Raw genomic sequence first — 21,242 nt, 5'->3', positions numbered from 1 at the left:
TAGGGATCTGCCGTTCCACTGGTATTAGCCCTGTGCTGCTGCACTAACCATTGTGATTCCTCCTCACTCCACTCACATGATTGTACATAGATCCTTCAGTAAATATTGCTCAATTTATACTAACTTGAGTTAGGATAGCTCCATTTCCTTTTGAGACCCTACCATCACATCGTCTCTGTATCAGAGACACAATTAAAACATATCCACCATTTACCATCTCTTCGGTTTCCTCTCATGAGCTTTCTCTCCCTTCTATAGCCTTCTGTCAAATTTGGCAACTGCTGCTCGAGAAGTAGATTTCAGGCCAACTTCCTTTGAAGTCTAGTCTGGGGTGGGCGGGGGAGTCTGAACAGGGTAAGAAATATCCGCTGGCTGGTGGGCCACACTGGAGAGGGAAGGGCTTCCAATAGCTAAGAACACAGAAACAGTAAGAGCAGGGGCCACACCAGGAACTGATGGACAAATCCTATTGACAGAAGTAAAAGGTGAGTGGATGATGGCATTGAAGTGTGGACCAATTACATAGGGATTACAGGAAGCAGAGTCTACACTGGCTGAGAGAACCGGGAAAATTACCGTTAAAGAAGGAGAGGTAGGTCCTCTGTTTGTGTGTATATCTAGTGTATAGGAGTTGTCTTTCTCCTCCAATTCCTAAGAGAAGAATAGAGGCAACTTCTGACGTGTGTTATTTAAAGATTAGCCCAATTCTCGTTGCCCTTAGAAAACTTTCTTTTATGGTCCTTTCTCATATTTAAAATTAACCTCATTTCCCATACTCCCATAATATGAGCCATTTTATTTATTATGAGTGAATAGCAATTATCACATTATGATGTATTTATTTAGAACGGTTTCTGGGATTTAGTACAAGTACAGCCTAAGATCAACATCTTGAGGAGAGATATTTGGGTCAAAGCGAATTACTGAAGTTGTCTGACAACCATGTTTTGTTCACAGTTAAGTGTGGTTTATTCACTCATTCAACACATTTCTTCACAACAGAATTGGAGTCATCCTTTACTCACCTCTTTCTCTCAGATCTGACATTGGCTGCTCCTCCTTTCTGGAATGCTCTCTCTTCCATATATCCCCATGCTTCACTCCTCCACCTCTTCCAAGACTACTCAAATATCGTTTTCTCAATAAAGCCTATCCACATCACACCTACTTAAAGTCACAGTGCCCTCCTTTCTCTGAGCCTAGGCACTCTGATATGCCCTCAACCTATTTTACTTTTTTTTTCCTTTCATAGAAATTATCTTGTAATGTATTTAATTTTTGTATCTATTATCTTTATTACTTTTGACATATCTTTCTCCAACAGAATGCAAGCATCATAAAGGAAAGGATCTTTGGTTATTTTGTTTGCTGGTGTGTTCTAAGTGTCACAAACAGTGCCTGGGATATAGTAGATGCTCAAGAAATATTTTTGAATGTATGTCGGGAATCCAATATACTTCGCCACTGCAATGTTACCTCACTTCAAGGTCTAACTTGCAGATGCGTTTGCCTCTCTCTGAAGCTGGGCAGATGACAGCACTGTGGCCCAGCAGAGGCATGTCCTCTAAAGGAAACCAGGAAAATGGTTCTGAGCCTGCAACTCTGGAAGCGGTCACCCCTTGAACCATTGTAAAGTTAGTTTCTTTAATCTTCTATTCTCGTCCTCTTAAGTAATCCGTGACATTTTAATTGTCTAATTAAAAATTTAAAGCTGATCTTAGATGAATTAGAACAAATTAAGAGAAGGTCAATTCCATGCTAGGGATGGAGATGAGAGATAACAGAGGGGGCTAAAGTTCTGCTTATCTTGCAAGTCAGCGCTCAAAGCCATTAAAGTTTAGATCCCAAAATAAATGTTATCTCACCTGTTCTTCTGGACTGGTGAAGCCCATACCGGTCACAGATCCCACCCCAACATATTAATCTAACATTATATTAATATACAATTAATGCATTAATATAATTATAAAATTAATAGTTATAAATTATGTAATATAATTATATTATGATATATTAGTATACTAACAATTTATATTTAATATTATGTATATATGTAACTTTATAGCTAGACAGTGATGCTTTAGAATTCAAAGATGATGACTTACTTATAAATTTAGCCTAATAATGAGCACTGAGTACAGAATATTTCAGTATTTGAATTCAACTTAAATTAGTAGACACTCTGAATGTGCTATGAGAGCAAAATCTTTTCTGAGTTCGTTTGAAGAGTCATCTAAGTGCGTATAGCAACTCAGTGCATCATGCAATTATCTCACAAGATTAATTCAAGCAGTAATGAGCAGGTATTTAATATTTATGAAGAAAAGACTTAACCAATTTATAAGGTATGATTCTAAGAAAATTATTCATAAGAAATAATGGGAGAAAAGGAATTCTTGTGTTTTAACAACAAATATTTCTATAGGTTACCATGTGACCATGTTTTAAAATCAAAAATACAATACCAACCTAAGCTTGATTAAGAAGTGACATTTGCTAATGAGTGAAAGTAACCTGCAATAAGTAACTATAATTGACATAAAAAATTACCAAAAGTACAATGAACAATAGAGCGTGTCTGTGGAGGTGGTTCCAAGCTGGAAGAAACAAGTTAATGAGACTCTTAATTAATATCCAGGTAAAAATTTTGGAACTTCTGAAAAGGATCATCGAAAAGTTCAAAGCATAACCTTCAGAACATGTGAAGGAAAAGGAATAGTAAGAACAGAGAGTACAAATGTAAAAGCATAGAGATACTTCAGAAATATAAGCAGCAAGCATTAATCACTGTTAGTAATGGGAATGGAAGGTGAGGGGGGTGAGAAAATTAGAATGTATAGGATGCTTGTTTGGTGCCGGATACCGTAAAAATTATTTAACTTATACTGTTTCTTCATAAGATAGTTTATGGGGTATCTATTCCACCAAAGAAGGGGGCGGAAGAATATATATATAATGGTTATATTACAAGTTCAAAGCTAGCTCTTCATCCAAGAATGATAAAGGGAAGAAAGAAGAGATAAAAGTTTAGAAAAGCATGCATGACCAGCACTAGCTCCATGGGCGTGTTGCGTGCACTGGCACAGAATTCTGCTTTAAGAAGGGGTCCCACACTTTAATTAATACTCTTGTGTCATTGTATTGAAATTATTAATAATTTTTACCTTTGAACTTGTGTTTTATGAGTGAAGTTCTATAGGACAATGAACATGCAGGTAAGGAGAGAAGACAAGCCAGGTGGCAATGTGTGTGCTGAGCAGCTGACCTTGTCACCCAGCATGTAAACAAACCTGGGACAATCTGGTTCATGAGAAGGACATGAGGAGGGGAAATGGGAAGAAGCTGGGCCCAGATTGGCAGTGGTGATGGTGGCAGTAAAGGTAACAGCCACAAGAATAGCATTCACAGTTTCAGGAGAGAGAGGAGGAGCACCAGGACCCATGGTGGGACATAGTTTTGCCCTTTATCATTAAAATTCATCCCTGGGGCACATATATTAACGCTCTGCTCTGAGTGCCAGAAAAGGAACTGCCAGTACTCAGGCAGTATACTTTGTCAGTATACTATCACAAAGTAAAAGTGTACACATGGAATTTCTCAGTGAAAATTGTGGAATAAGGATCACCCAATATTCTCTTCTCCATAAAAGCTGTGAGAAAATTTGAAAAAAAGTAGTCAGAATCAACTTTTTCAGAACTCTGGAAATGAATCAAAGGCCTATTGAAATCTGGGAAACATTTTTTCAAGAAAAATGGCTGAATCATGGTAAGAACAATTGGCATTGTGGCTTTTTATTTTTGCTGAGGAAGATTAACCCTGAGCTAGCATCTGTTGTTGCCAATCTTGCTCTTTTTTCGCTTGAGGAAGATTAGCCCTGAGTTAATATCTGTGCCAATCTTCCTCTATTTTATTTGTGGGTCACCGCCCCACTATAGCTGATGAGTGATGTGGGCTTGAGCCCAGAATCTGAACCCGTGAACCCGGGCTGCTGAAGTAGAGGGTGCAGAACTCAACACTAGGCCACAGGGCTGGCCCCAGTGTTGCGGAATTTTAATTTGCCCTAGTCCAACATTTGTGGTGAAAATCTGCAGACTGACAGCCACCAGAGGGAGTAGAATGGGGCTGGAGCCTCATTCCCAGGAAATTGTCATTATTTGACCTTTCCGGTAGTTCTCGAAAGACTCCACTTGCAAGGCTGTCAGTATTTGACTTGACTCATGGCTCTTCTAGGAAAACAATTCTTTTTTCTGGAGGCAAATGTCAGAAAAAAAAACAAAACAGAACAAACCCCAGTAAGTTGATTAACTTCAGGCTGCCCTGGGGTGCTAAATAGTTAAGGCAAGCAGACAAACTGAAAAGCTTAAAAGGAAAAGTTGGGAAGTGAGATGATCCCAGGGACCTTGATAGTCTCTGAAATGATCTTGGGAATCTAGAAGGCCATGTGCATGTCCAAGGCTGGCTCATGCACAGAGCAGTACACGTGCTAAGAAAAGTTCTGAGAAATTTTCAAGCTCTCACCCCTGGCTGATCTTGAAACTATACAAGCAGGAAATACAGGCTAAGGCAGAGGTGTAAACCTCCAGTCTAGGTATTGAAGACATGCCCCAATAGCCACACAGAGCCACCTGGTAATAACAGGAGACTTATTGGTTATAAGTATTGGAGGGAATCTCTGTCCAACTGTTAACCGACCACTAAGCTGACTGAGCAGAGATTCAGTGGCCACGCATGAAAAGAATCCAGACCTAAGAAACAATCAATAGAAACTATCCTTGAGGAAACCTATATCTTGGACTTATTGGACAAAGACTGTCAGCTATCTTAAATAGCTCAAAATACCAAAGTCAACTATGTCTAAAGAACCAAAGGAAAAAAATGAGACCGATGCTTCACCAAATGGAGCATGTAAATAAAGAGACAGAAAGTTTTTTAAAAAAGAGTGACATAAAAACTCCGGAGTTGAAAGGTGTGATACTTGAAATGAAAGATCCACTAGAGAGGATCAGCAGTAGATTTCATCAGGCAGAAGAAAGAATCAACACTCGATGGTGGCCCCGTTGAGATTATCCAGTCTGAGGACCAAAGAAAAAGCAATGAATAACTATAAACAGCCTAGGACCTGTGGGGCACAATCAAATATACCAACATTTTGCATAATGAGAGTCCCTGGAAGAAAGGAAAAAGAGAAAGGGTCAAAAGAATATTTGAGAAATAAAGGCAGAAACTTTCCAAATTTGATGAAAAATATTAATCTACACATCAGAAAGCTCAATTAACTCCAAGTGGAATAAACTCAAAGACATCTGTATCTAGACATTTTATAATCCAACCTTTGAATGCCAAAAAGCGAGAATCTTAAAAGTAGTAAGAAGGAAGTGATTGATCACATACAAGAAACGATAAATAAGATAACAGTTGGCTGGTCATCAGAAACCATGGAGGCCAGAAGACATTGGGATGACATATTTAAAGAACTGAAAGAAAAAAATATGAAATAAGGGGCCGCCCCGTGGCGCAGTGGTTAAGTTCACATGTTCCACTTCGGCAGCCCAGGGTTTGCCGGTTGGGATCCCTGGTGAGGACATGGCAACGCTTGGCAAGCCATGCTGTGGTAGGCGTCCCACATATAAAGTAGAGGAAGATGGGCATGGATGTTAGCTCTGGGCCAGTCTTCCTCAGCAAAAAGAGGAGGATTGGCAGCAGTTAGTTCAGGGCTAATCTTCCTCAAAAACATAAAATGTGAAATAAGTTCTGTATTCAGCAGAACTATATTTCAAAACAGGAGTGGAAATTAAGATATTTTCTGATACACGAGAACAGAATGTATAGCTAGGAGACATGTCTTGGGAGAAATACAAAAAGCAGTGCTTGAGGCAGAAATAAAAGTACACTAGATAGCAGCACAAATCTACGTGACGAAATAAAGAGCACCAGCAGAGGTTACTAATAAATATAGGACAGTAATAATATATTTTATGATTGTTACATGTTTGTTTCTCTTCTTTGATTGTTTTTACAGAACTTGTAAAACAATAATTCCAAATCTCTGTTGATAGTAATTTGATATAAAAATACAATATAATTTGTATGACAGTAAGAACACAAATGAGCATGGAAGGACCAGAGCTACATAGGAACATAAATTTTATATACTATTGGAATTGAAGTTGGTATTAATCTGAACTGAACGTCTGATATTTGGTGAGAGAAAATAGGCAATCAATAAAAATATGTATGAAGTTCTGGTGCCACAGAAACAAGAATGTCTTAAGTTAATAAGTTAATTGTAATTCCCAGGAAAATAACTAACGGAATAGCTCAAAAATAAATAGTAATAGAAATCAAAGAGATTTAAAATGGCGCAATATAAAATATACATTTAATAGAAGTGATACAATAATGAAGGAAAGGAGAAAAAAAGAAATAAGACGTATGGAAAACAAGCAGCAAAATGGCATATGTAAAGTCTACCATGAGTAATTCTACTGTGTAAACAGATTAACCAATTAAATACTTCAATACTAGGCAAATATTGAGAGAATGTGACAAAAAAAAAAACCCAGCAACAGCAAAAAGCATGATCCACCTATGCTGTCTAGTAGATGCCCTTTAGAATCAAAGAAACAAATAAGCTGAAAGAAAAAGGAATATTGAAGTGTCTGATTATTATTTTGAATTTTCTGTTTCTCCCTTCACATCTGTCAGTGTTTGCCTCACGTATTTTTCTATTATTATTTGCCTATGCTAGTCAAGATTCCTGAGAGAAACAAAATCAATAAGACATATATATATATATATATATATATATATATATATATATATCCAATAGGAGATATACATAGAGAGAGAGACAAAGATCAACAAAGAAATAGAAGAATAGAAAAATACTATAAACCAACTAGATTTAACAGACATGTCTAGATTATATAGAGAGAGGAGAGAATTAATATAAGAACTTAGAAGAAATGTAGGTGTAAATCTCCATGATCTTAAATTAGGCAATATATCATCTTAGATATGACACCAAAAGCATGAGCAACCAAAGAAAAAGAAAAACATACATCAATGGGATTTCATCAAAATTAAAATCTCTTGTGCTTCAAAGGACGCTATCAAGAAAGTGAAAAGATAATCCCCAGAATGGGAGAAAAGATTTACAAATAGTACATTATATTGTGGTCTGGTACCTAGAATATATAAAAATCTCTTACAATTCAATAAGAAAAGAACAAATGATCCAATTAAACAACAGGCAAAGTAGTTGAATAGACATTTCTCCAAAGAAAGATTTACAAATAGTCAATATGCTCATGAAAAGATGTTGAACCTCATTAGTCATTAGGGAAATGCAAATCAAAACCACAATGATATACTACTTTATACTCACTAGGATGGCTATAATAAATACGGAAAATGTGTTAACAAGGGTGTGGATAAATGGAACCTTCCTACATTGCTGGTTGGAATGTAAAATAGTGCAGCCTTTTCAGAAAACAATTTGGAAGTTCCTCAAAAGTTAGATGTTGTTACTATTTGACCTAATTATTCCGCTCTGGGTATATATGCAAAAGAATAGTAAACGTTTGTTCACACCAAAACTTGTACATGAAAATTTATGGCAATATTATTAAAAGTGGAAATAATCCAAGTGTCCATTAACTCATGAGTGGATAAACAAAATGTGGTATATCTACACAATGGGATACTATTCAGTCATCAAAAACCAATGAAATGTTGATATATGCCACAACACAGAGGGACCTGGAAAATATTGTGCTAAGTGAATGAAGCTAGACTTCATATTGTATGATCCTATTTAAATAAATGTCCAGAATAGGCAAATCCATAGAGACAGAATGTAGATTTGTGGTTACCAGAGACGAGGGGTGTGCAGAATGGGAAGAGAACACTGATGAGAAATGAGTGCTCATGGTATGATGAAATGTTCCGGAATTCGTAATGAAAGTTGCAAAACCCTGAAAATATACAAAACCCCAGTGAATTGTACACTTTAAAAGAATAAATTTTATGGTCTATGAATTTTATCTCAATTAAAACTAAGTGTATGTTTACATATATACATGGACATTTCAATAAAGTATATGAATGAGTTATTAGAATGTAAAGAGTTCAAAATCTTTTGTCTCAAAAATTGGTAAAACATTAAAAATCATGTATTCACAGGCTTATAAATATAAATTAAATTTAAAGATTGTTGCATTGGATGGAAAAGAACAATTTTAATATGAAGTTTGAATCGATCAATTATTAATAAGGAAGATAATTCTAAAATTAATATTTCTTTGTAGTTGAAGATACAGCAATAGAATGCATAAAATGGCACTTTGAATTATGCACAATTCATGGAGTCACAAATTATAGGGCAAGTAGCAGGAAATATCTGGAGAAATATGAAAATTCCATTGCATAAACTCACTTTAAAATTAAACTCATACTTATGTGAAATTGATTTGTATTAAGAGTTAACATTTTTGAAACATTATTCTGTGAGAGCTGTAAGCTCCAGATAAACTAAAATTTGTATTTTGAGATAATTTATCAGAAATGTATGCCTATGTTGTCACAGACTATGAAACATTCCTAACAGCTCCAGTAATAGCTACATCAGCAGAAACAGCCCTTCTCAAAATTTCAAATTTTCAATGATTATTTGTAATTTTGCATTTGCCAAAAGCTACTGATGTTGCTTTCAATTAAGTATAAAAGAGTTTCTCACATACATTTTCAGCAAGTAACTTCTCAGCTTATAGTACGCTCACCTATGTAGTATTAAGAAGGTAGTTCTCAAATTTGTGCTTCGATAATATACTTAAAAAAAGAAACAAACAAAATGAGAGCCAAGGACCTCTCTGAAAAACAATTCTATCTTGCATATTTCATCAATACCAATTACCTATCTGATATCCAATTTCCTTAAAGGCCTTGTAAAATGATAGTGATAAAAGTAGCAGTTGGCTGGAGTTCGCATGACGTTGCCAAAAGTATAAATCTTGATGATCCAACAAATGTGTTTGCAGAAAAGCACCCCAGAAAAATCTTATGATTAATTAAGATGTAACCTTAATAAAGTATTTTTGTATTCTATAAAATTATGACACAGAAAATGTTTTTATTACAGTTTCTGTTCATGTATCTCTATTATGTTTCCTAAGTAGTAAAATATTTTTAAAGAAAAAGTCTTTACATTTTAACATCATTAATTGCATTTTTTTCTCCTGTTTTTTGAACAAGGGGCCCCAAATTTTCTTCTTGCCCTGGGCCTGGCCATGAAGTAGATGGTTTAGAACCTGGCCTTAAAAGGATAGGACACCTTTTCTAACTTAAAAAATTATATTTTTGAAGAAATGAAAATACCGTAAAAGTCCAGATAAACTTGATCCTTGTAGATTCCATCCAATATGGCTTTCGGAAAAAAAAAAATGTCATCTTCTTTCTATGCTCTAGGCTATACCTGCAAATGCTGTAAAGAACGGCTCTTGATGCTGGACAGTCCAATCAGCCAAGGCCCAGATGTTCTCAGTCAGGTACAACACCACAACCTTGCACAAGGGGAATATTTGCAAATAGGACAGTGTGTTCTCTGATTGTCACAGAGCCTGAGGAACACTGTAATGGTAAAAGCTAGGAATGCTAAAATTCCTGGCATGTTCAGAACAGTGCTCAGTGTTTCACAATGAAAGTTTGTTTTGCCCAAAATGCCAACAATATTCCAGCTGAGAACAGCTACATTTCTTTTCCTGCCCAGTACTGTCTCCTCTCCCTCTGCTACTCCGTAGCCCCACATGGGACCAACCACATCCAGAAAACCCATTACATAGACTTATTTCACTCAATATAGCATGAGAAATAGACCGAGTCCACTTTGGCAGGACGAATAATAGCACAGAGGGATTTCAGGATGAATTGGTTAAGAAAAACAAATTTTTCTCATAGCCAACTGGGTCATCACTGTTTCTGAAGTTTGTATAAGGTGAAACGACAGAGAGAGCTTTTTGATGTCATTCCATGCAATATACTATATGTACAGAACATCAAAAAATATGTTCCAATAGACTTTGACCTCAGGCAGCAATGCTATAATAGGAGCATATGCTTTATAAATGTTAGTATTGCCTGGCACAGTAACTTTTTATGTAGTCAGCTGTTCCATCTTTCTTCTTGAAGATAGTTATTTATTATTCTGCTATTACTATTCCAATTGACAAAGCTGGCATGCATACACACCATTATCTATAAAGCTGGGATTAGCCAGATAAAGCAGCAGAATGTTACAAAACCATCTAATGCTACCAGAGTGGCATAGACTTCAATGATTATGACATTTCCTACTTGTAAACAGTTCCTGTAAAATTATACAGATTGTTCCAATCTTAAGACAGATGAACAAAGAAAACAAATTGGAAAGGCAGACATGAAAAATCAGAAGTCTTTTCTCCCAGTGAGGAAAATTACTCTAGATTGTTAAACTTACTATCAATTTGCAATTTATTACAAAAACTTCTCCCTTTCCTCTTCTCTCCAGTAAGATGCATCTTACTTTTTTTTTCAATAAATTCAATGCATTTGGAAAAATACCCAGATGGTTTAATTTCTTTAGGGAAATGTATGTATCCAGGATAATGTTCACAGCTGCCAGAAAATGTATTTCTCCATTGTAGCTACCACCTGACATCCATCACATAAAACTGGAACAAAAAATAGAAGCAAAAAATAAGAAAGTGAAAAGGATTGCAGAAAAACTAAGATTATCACTGTTTTCTTAGAGAAAAGTAGAATAATCTAGCTCTAAGATTGAAGCACCTCATTAGTGCCAAATCAATGAAACAGAGAAAGTACCCAATAAACCTCTGAATCCAATGGACTGAAGAGAGAGCAATTACACATTTGCATTTAAAGAAGTACTACTTGAAGCTCTGTTTTTTGGCCTTAAATATTGCTGAGTGCTGTCTTACCAGCCAGTAGAGTTGGAAGATCTTTGAAAAATCAATGCACATCAAAGTCATTCATATTAAATTCTAAATTAAAGATTCACCAGGCAGGGTAATTATTTAAAGCTCTTAACTCTCTAGTTAATCAACAACATTATTGACTACCTACTGTGTGTTTTACATTGAACTTGAAATAAAAGGAGGACACAAAAAACAGTAGCTGCCTTTATTTATAAATTGATTAATTGCAGTTCATGAGCTCCTATTACATCTAGTAGTTGAAAAATTATAATATGATAAGTCAGGGTAATTCAACCAAATGGAAATCCACCTTTAAAATTGGGCTTTTTGGGGGTAAATAATCAAATTCAAGTTTCTTCTCTTCCCACTGTTCTTCACTCCTCACTGGGATGAGTTTCCTGTGGGTTTATATATCATCCTTACATCTGAGGAGGTATGCTCTTATCCATGGGCCACCTACTTTCCTTGCTGAAATTCTGTGCAGTGAAGCCCATCCCAACTATCTTTGTGCGCATTGTAAGCTGGCAGGCAATGAGGTCTTGCTCACTCTTCCCGGAAAAACAAGGAATCTGCTGTTGCTGTCCATGGTTCTGGCCTGACTTCCATCCAAGACCTATTTCCATTTACTAGCACTGCTAATCTAGCCTCCTCTCATGGCTCAAGTGCCAAGTAGGACCTAAGACTTCTCTACAAGACTTGTAGTCTCTGCACATGCATGCTGGAAAGTGCGGTAAATCCTTGCTGTCCTCATATTTTCCATTAATTGATTTCAATTTTCCACTATCTGGATTTCTATTAGTGTATTTATAACACTCTCCTTCCAACTCTGCCTTGTATTCAGGACCTAGGAATGTGAAGAACTGGATATTTTATCAAGAATCCAGACAATACCCAAAGCTTAATCATGCTCCTTTCTGTCTTTCTCTTGCTGTTCCTTGTGAAACTCTTATTTTCCTTTTGGTAAGATGACTGTTACATTTTCTCTTACTCTGTGGTTTATAATATAAATGTTCTGTGCAACTTTGCAAGCATTTTCTTCTTGAAACCCACAAATGCTTTCTGTCTCTTCCAAATAAAAACCTTGTTTTTAAGATGATTCCTTTGTCATTCACCATTTATTCATTCATGTATCTGATTATTTATTGTAGATTTACCAAAACCATGTTCAGCACTTCAATTATCTTCTTTGTTCAATGTTTTATCTGCCCTTCTTTGAGTCAGTAGATGTGGAAAACAATCAATAACACATTAATAGTGGGGTTCTGATAAGGGAGTAAGTAGAGTAAAATGAATGAAAAAATTAATATTACATGTTAACCTTAAGTAATATTTAAAAATGCAAGTTAAAGACCAAAAGTTAAATATAAAAATTCTAAGAAAGCACAAAGTAAAGCATTTAATATAATCACGTATGAATGAATAGCATCTTCTCCAATCCAGAAAATTTCTTTTGTTTGCAAACATACTTTGCTTTTTATTTACTATGGACACTTATGCACCAGACGGTTTCTCATCCTTCTATGCCTTTTAAAAAGCTAAATAACAAAAATTATTTCAAGGACATTAAATTCTATTTCCATGACTACTCAAGGTTAAAGAGTCTGATTCTTTTGGGGTCTCCTGCAGTACAGCTTTCCAAACAGTGTTTCTTGGTACAGAAGCGTGCCATGAGTAACTCATGATGTGTGTCAATGAACCTAGAGTAGATGAAAGCTACAAGAAATTTGTTACAGACTAATAGCCATTTTGGACAGAGATCCAATAGAATAAAGTAAGAAAATACCATTATACTTCATCTCTAAGAGTAAATTAATTACTTTACAGAGAACAGTGAGTGAATAGATGCATTTATTATTCTCTCTGGCATTTCCAAGAGGTGAGTGACATTAGATGGTACAGATGAAGAAGCATCAAGGCCATGTAAAGGTTTTTCTTAAGACGATACTTAAGTCAGCAAAACAGCTGACAGGAAATAGGGATTCAATTTTAAAACAAGTAGAGAAAGAAAGAAACATTGGTGGATCTTATGAGCAGAAAGCTTATTAAAATTACACCATTTTGGCCAGTTGGATGGCTATGGAAGATAGCTAATACCCATTTCTGGCTCGTTATCACATGAATGTTTAGCTTTTATATCTTCTTTCCATTTGATATGGTGGAAAGATGGAAGAACTAGGTGATTTTTTATGAGTCTGGGTTATCCCCAAGTAGCATTAAAACACACTGTTAAAATACACAGTGACTGAACCACTGGCACTAGAAGGAAGAAGCAAGTCTCTAGCTCTATCAATAAAGCCACCTAATACTTAAAGAGAAGACTATCAAAAGCACAAACTTTGTATAGATAAGCTACCGTGGTATATCACAATAAGACAAAATATTTACACAGTGCCTTTGGGAAATGTACAAAAAATGCTAAATATTTCTTCCAGGAAAGAAAACTAAAAAATAAATTTTCTCAGTGACTCACACAGAATATCCTTTATTTATAGCTTCTTAAATTCGAAGTGTTGCTGATTATAACCATACTGTTGAATGTGGATTTTTAGAATCAACACTCCCTATGTTGACGTTCATTCAGCTATGTCAGTCTCAAGTCATTCCCAAGAAAAAAATTATGAGCAACGAATTCCTAGCTTTCCGACTTAAGTTAAATATTCTTGTTTTGAAATAAAATATGAGGCTAGAGGTTAAATGGCTATCTACACATCATAATGCAATAGAGATTACTTGTTCCTGAAAAGATACAGAGCCTCATTTTTGCAGTATGTGTTATGCAATGACTCATCTTTTATTCCAGTTAATCATGGTAAAAAGCTATTCAAAAGAATTCCGGATCAACATGAGTAGTAGTATAAATCCAGGCAGGAGTTCAGAGGTTTCTACAAGAGATATCTATAATTATTGCTTAGACTGCCAAAAGCACAATAAAAGAAACCACAACTCTGAATAGCAGACATAAAATTCATATTAGCCTTACGGAATACACAGAGATTAAATTCTAAAATGCAATTAATTCAAGGTTAAAGCCACATCCACATTTGAGGAAACAGTGAAGTGAGGCTCTTCATTATTTTGTACATCATTGAGCACTATATTGGACTGTTAAAATACTATACTTAGTACAATACGCTATATAGCCTTTGAAAGATACGAAAGTCTGATTTTTTTGTTAAAGTTTTTATTAGTTTTAAAAATAGGAATGTTAAATATAAAAAATATTGAATCATTTGAGAATGTACAGAGAAGAAAGTAAAAAATCATTTCAAATCCCACCACCGGAAATAAGCATCATTAATCCTTCTGTATCAGCATTTCAATGGTTGCATAATATTCCATTTTTACATCTGTACTGTGATTTGCTTAAACCAATCCCCTATTGATAGAGTAACTTACGTAAATTTTTCACTTTTAGAAAGTAGTGCTGGATATCCTTCTGTCTATATCAATTCTCACTTGTGATATTTTCTCCATAAGATGTTCCAGAATTGTGATTGCTGAACATTTTACATTTTGGTACATTTTTTGAATTTTCTCAGCAGAGAGATTATACCAATTTACATTCCCTTTGCTATATCAGGAGCATACTACTTTCCATTAAACTCCTAACAATATCAGCTTGTCAAATTTTTAAGCTTTTCAAACCCATTAGAGAGAAAAGTGGTCATTTTATTCAATTTTTTTATTTTTAACTTTCAAATTTGGGTGTATTTTCAAATACTTGCTTACAATTGTGTTTCTTAACAAACTACCCTTAGTTTCAGCTCTTGGCTGAACTCAATACCTACTTATAGTTATCACTACAATCAGTATATTTATTTGAACATATATATCAATAGCATTGATTCATTCATCTGACAAATATTTATCAAGCATCCAATATGTGCCAAATACTGTATATGTATGAGGAATTCATCATAAAGCAGGAGAGAATGCACATCCTTGTCCTCAGGGAACATGACAGGGGACAAAAACAATAAAAGCAGTATCAAGCAATCAAACAGTTAACAAATTACGGATACTGTAATCCTAGGTACTGATGTGATATGAAGAGAAGAGAGAACAGAATGGTAGATAGGGAGTGGAGGCTGAGCAATAGATAGATTTGTCATAAAATCCTCTTTGAACATATGACGTTTGAGATGAAACAAGAATTATGTGAAGGATTCAGCCATTGAAGGTCAATGGGAGAAGATGGTGGCAGACAGAATGAAGGCAAAACTTTGTAGGTCGCAGTAAAAAATATGGATTTTAACCTTGCTCTAATGGAAAGACATGATCAGCTTTGTTTGTCTTCTTTTTCTGCTTCTTTTTTTTTCAGTGGAGGGTACTTACCAGTTTTCTGTTGTCAGTTGACCCTCCCATCGTTGTCCACCAGAAATCACTGGATGGTTATATTCTCCAGCTATGCTTAAGCCATGGTGCTTTAGGAATAGACAAGGTAGACCAGAGATTAGACTTATCTGGGCTAATCTGTGAGTTCCAAAGGAGTGCTCTGAATAGTCTGAACCTAAAGCACTAGTTATTTTTGTTGTCAAGTGAATAAATGAGGTATGGATGAGAAAATGGAAATCTGTTTGCTGTGGTTTTGGCAAACAAATGGAACAAAGAAATGGGTACTGGGGATGATCCCACTCTGACACGATCCAACATGAGGAGCTGGGTCATGTATGGAGGCCTTGGCAAAGAGGAGGGCTGGCCAGTCTTTTACTTTGATTCAATTTTTGACTCTAACTTACTGTAAATGTATATTCACAAAGTTGAGGAAACCAGGAGAGAAGGCTCTTCTTGCACAGAATTTATTTCTCTCTTTCCTAAGTTGTGGTATTATAAAAACTGTTTGTATACATTGTTGAAAATTAGAAAATAAAGGACAAGGAGAAATGGTAAAATAAAATATATTTCCACTATGCAGAGATTATCACTGTTAATATTAATATATAGTATACATATATATTCTCCCCATTATATACATAATTTTTAATTTATGTGAGATCATACTGTATATTGCATTCTGTGCCTCTTTTCAGTCACTCTCCAACTTTCCATTTCAACAAATTTTTGTTTCATTTAAAGCCCACACCATATTCGAATATCTTCAGTTATCTCAAAAATGTCCTTTATGTCTGGTTTGTCCAAATACTGTTAAACCAGAGTCCACATTTCATCTAAATGTTAAATCTGTGTCAATAGCTCCATCATTTTTTTGTGTTGCTAACTTGTTGAAGAGACTAAGTCTTTTGTAAAATCTGGTAAAATAATTTCTTTTGAAAGAGTTATTTGAATGTTGTGGCATAATTCTTCCCCTTCTTATGACGGAGGGGGAGGCAGTGACTTCCCCTCTTCTCCCTCACCTCAAGCCAGGTGAGAGGAGCTTGGAGAGGACCAGTCAGGAGTCAATATGTATTTCCTGGAGTTTGTGGATACAGAGAAATGATGTCTGAATCATGCTTAGGAAAACGCCAAAGAAGAGACTGACCAGCTTTGCCTGGTAACGGCAGAGTAAAGATGGTAGAATTGGGAGTGACCAATGGTGGGTCCACAGGTCTAACTTGTCTTTGCACTAATTGTAGACCTTAAGAAGAGAACAACAGATATCAAGGGACTAAAGGAGGGTCAACCAGAAGAGATGCAGCCTTCAGATCTCAAGAAGTACAGTTACATATTTTCAATAGGAAATTCCTAAAAAGGAGTCAGTTTCAAATATTCACTTACAATACTTCACATTATAGTGAGGTAAATTTTTTGTATTTTACCTCTCCTTCCCACCTCATTCACGGAAGAGCTAATGGCTGCCTAGCAGGCAGAACTAGGGGCAGCCAAGGTATGAAAGCGAGAGGAAGCTGACATTACCCATTTCGATCCTTGCAGGTCTCCAGCCTGGAGCCAGCCTGACAGGGACAAGAAAGCAGCTTTGCTGAGTAATGAAATGTAGAGTTTTCATTATTGGAGTTTAATTAGAGAAATAATATAGCCTGTGTGACTTCAATCTGGAGAACTATTTGTTTTTTAGGAGTGATCAGAAATGCAAATGAACCTACCTGAGATTACTCTATCAGGAAGATGAGAGGAATTTAAAAATTGCTTTGTGACTGTACTTTTTCATGTCCCACTTACTCACAGCACTAATTATGGGCAAATAGTTGTTGTTTCATCCTCATGGGAAAATGATGAGAAAATAAGATGTCTTCCTTTAGAACTCTTTTCATTTTATATGCTTATATCCCCTTGCGGTAAATGTCTCCTTTGAGAGCAAGCTTCTTAACTGAAACTATCAATCTTTATTGTTATCATACAAGCTGATATTAGTATAGCCCTCGACAGTTTATAAGACACTTTCATATTCATTACATTTATTACTGCACTTTTACTGACTGCATTCTTTCCCATATTCCTGAGTGACATCTCCATTATAATGGAATTCTCTGCGTTTTCACGGTTTATTACATTGCCCTCTACTGCCACGACTGTATAGACAGTGTTTTCAAAATTAGAACTGAGTCATTATTTTCAAGAAGACAAAAGAGCCCATCAGATACTAAAATGTTTCACATGTGTGTTTAGAGAGCAGCCTCTTCTGTACGATGGATGTCATTTGGCCACTACTCCAAGGAGAAAAACATCAGAATGCTAAAAAGCAAAAAAAGAAAAACATGAAACAAAGGTTAAAAAGTCACGTAGACCATATAAGGCGTTTCATTAGGGAAATAATCAGCTTTTTTGATTCGGTTCAGTATTGCATAACCAACAGCCTTAAAACGAAGAGAAATGAAATAAAGAAAGAAGTGAAATTGACAGCTACCAGATTTCGATAGGAAACATATAATATGCATACAATAGCAATTCTCACTAGACATATCAAAATTATGACAAGGTAAGAATTCTATAAGAAGTAAAGAAACACTCAATAATTATCTCTCTCTTTTTCATAGAAATAAATGACAGGGCAGTCTACTGTCAGCATTAGCATAAGTTTAAGAAAAAATCTCCCTTCTCTCTCTTGACAAAGATACTGAGTAGAGTGTGGAGAGTGTGGAGTAATAGTGTAGGGTTATAACGTTAGTTATTTCAGAAGAGGGAGTATAATTTGTTCATTGTCAAGAAAGAAATTCACTTCAGACAAGTATTATTTCTTTAGGAACTCAATTGGGAGAGTCATAAGGCAAGAGCTATTGAAAAATACTGTGTCTTATATAAAGACAATCTATTTAGAACCTAACAGATACAACCAAGGTATCTATATAGATGTTTTTGAAAAACCTCACTATTCGATATCTGTTAAGAGAGTAGCTGATGCTTCAACCAACAATGGCTTGTTTGAGGGGTCAGGAAAATGAAGTCATTCCAGAGGCCTGGTGCTTATTGAAGCTGGGACGTTGCATAAGTACTTAGGCTCTAAGTCAGTATAAAAAACACGCCTTATCATTGGCCAGAAATTCTTGCATTCGTATCCCAATCCTTTTGTCTCAGGAGTCAAAGCATAAAAAGCTCACCTACAATGCTCTCATTGACTAAGACATCTGTGTTATGTTCCACGTAGGAAATTAACCTATGGGTTGCAGAAATACACTCACAGTTCAAATCATTGTTGCACGTACATTATAATAGAATACTTGATCAGTAATAGAACAGATTCAGATGCTTAAAGGAGTGCATTTGGTGTCTACCAGTGTATGCCACTAAACTAGACACTGAGCAGATTTAAAAACAATGCCCCATGCTTCCAGATCTCTAAAAATCCATACAATGCTAATAGCTACAAAAGAAAATCCAGATCACCTTTAAATTTTGTTTCTAAATTTCAAGTAATGATTTAATTCTTTCATAATGAAAATGCTTTTCTAAACAAAAAGAAGAAATTAAAAATACATTTAGAATATAATTGATATCCCATTTCTGGCATCATTCATGCAACAGAGAACCTATGAAAACCTATGCAGGTATTCTTTATTTCCAGTGCTGGAAAGACAGCCCTTCAATAACTCTCTATTCAGTGACAAGATGTGTATGATAGATTGTATTTTCCAAAGATCTTTGTAAAAATGAGCTTCATGTGTTTCTGGAATCTTGCACTTTCCTGACAAAAAGTGAGATCTATTTCCTTCCTTAGAAACTAGATTGGACTTTGTGAGTGCCTTGAACAGTAAAGGACTTGAGAACTGACATTAGCTGACTTCCGGGACTGGGTCACAAAAATGACATGCACCTTACTTTCTTAGGATGTGTGCAGTTGAAATGCAGCAACCATGCTGTGAGGAAGCCTAAGCAATCCCTGAAACAGAAACAAATTAAAAGCCGCCAAAGGGTTTAGAGCCAAGATAGATGATAGATAGATTAATAGATAGACTGATCGATCGATAGGTGATAGGTCGATAGGGTTACAATAAAATAAAATGAAAACGAGGCTTGAAAATTCCCCAAACACACAAAACCATTTAAGCAGGTTAACAAAAGGATCTCTAGCTTATTTCATGAACATAAGAGAAACTTAACTTAGGTTATTTTTTGCAAATGCCTCTGATAACCATAAAATAAACTTAAGTCATCTTCTTAAAATGGTACAAAACGGTCACTTTTAACCAATCTCCTGCTATCTGGAACCTCTCCTTGAAATAAGCAATCCCTGGAAATATTAAACTTCCTCCTTTTTATTTCATAAAATAAAATTCCATAACACCATGCCCATGAGCTTTCCATCAGTTTGATTTGAAAACTCCCAGTTGCTAACTGTTTATGTGCACAATAAACACTTACTAATTACTATTTTACTGATTTGGTGGTTTTAGTTTTGCTATTTTTGGATTTTTAACAACTGATAGACGTAGAGATATATTATATAGATACGTCCACATATAAAATTTCAAATTCTACAAAGAATTAAAATAGTTTAAAAAACCAAAATGATTTTCTCTTCTGACTCTTTACTATTTTAACTTCAATGTAAAACCCTTGCTATATAAATTGAAATATTTACACTGAGATGACATTTTAATGATAACCTAACTTTACTTGACTCCAATTTACTGTTTTCCTTAAAATAGTATATTTTCCATTGGTCTACTATCTGACCTTAAATACATCTTCATCCGAAGTCGCCAAATTTTACATCTGTCTCTATGAAAAATACAAATTGCTATTAAATATAAAAAAATCTATATATTTCAAATATATCTATCTGGATAATATCTCTATCAATCTATATATGTAGAAATGTCATAAAATGGAATAGTATTTAATGACAAAATGATTAGGAAGGTATGAATTTGTTTCCAAGAAATGAGTGCTTGTGTGTTACATGTTTTTAAGTTTAAAAAAAGGCTATAAAACAGGACATACATCTAATACATTCTTGTTTTGTAATAGATTGAAAGATGATAGGGACAGATATATCTAGATATTTAAATATCTTGGTAGATGAATATGAAAGTCTGGAATAAGACATCAAAATATTCAACAGTGGGATATCTAAGTGGTAATACAGCAAATAATTTTGATTTTTTTATATTTCACTTATCTATATATTCTAATTCCTGTTTCAATTAGTACGTATTATTTAAAAATGAATTATAGGGGCTGGCCCCGTGGCCGAGTGGTTAGGTTCGCGCACTCCGCTGCAGGCGGCCCAGTGTTTCGTTGGTTCGAGTCCTGGGCGCGGACATGGCACTGCTCATCGGACCACGCTGGGGCGGCGTCCCACATGCCACAACTAGAAGAACCCACAGCGAAGAATATACAACTATGTACCGGGGGGCTTTGGGGAGAAAAAGGAAATAATAAAATCTTTAAAAAAAAAATGAATTATAAAATTACACAACTCAATCTTTATTTCAATTGCTTTAGGCGTTTCTTTTACTCATTCTTTTGCCCGGTTGCGTGTACACGACGCTAAAAAGCTACAAGTGCAGCTCTTTTAATGTGACTGGATGGTGGTAATGCCCTTTCAAAACGTGCTTCTCTCAAATGTCTGTAAATGCTTTGTGCAGGTGGCAGGTGCGGGATGTCGAAACCTCTTCTTTGCTAAACTGCAGAAGAACTATAGATTACTTCTTGCTTTGGGAAATGCCGCCCTGCCCTTACTCAGAAGATATTTATTCTTACTTCCTGTGCGATGTTATCAGATATCGCTCAATAGCAGCTACTGTAGTTCAATCCAGAAACCTTTGACTTTATGGTGGAAAAAAACTATTCCACGTTCACTTGCAGGTTTGTTACATAACCACTATGATTATTGATCTTGAAGTATAGATATGAGTGACTTATGTATTTTCTGTA

This window comes from Equus przewalskii, chromosome 32, assembly GCF_037783145.1.
Source record: "Equus przewalskii isolate Varuska chromosome 32, EquPr2, whole genome shotgun sequence".
NCBI classification, from domain to species: Eukaryota; Metazoa; Chordata; class Mammalia; order Perissodactyla; family Equidae; genus Equus; species Equus przewalskii.
The sequence above is the reverse complement of the archived record's forward strand: the minus strand, read 5'-3'. Positions refer to the sequence as shown.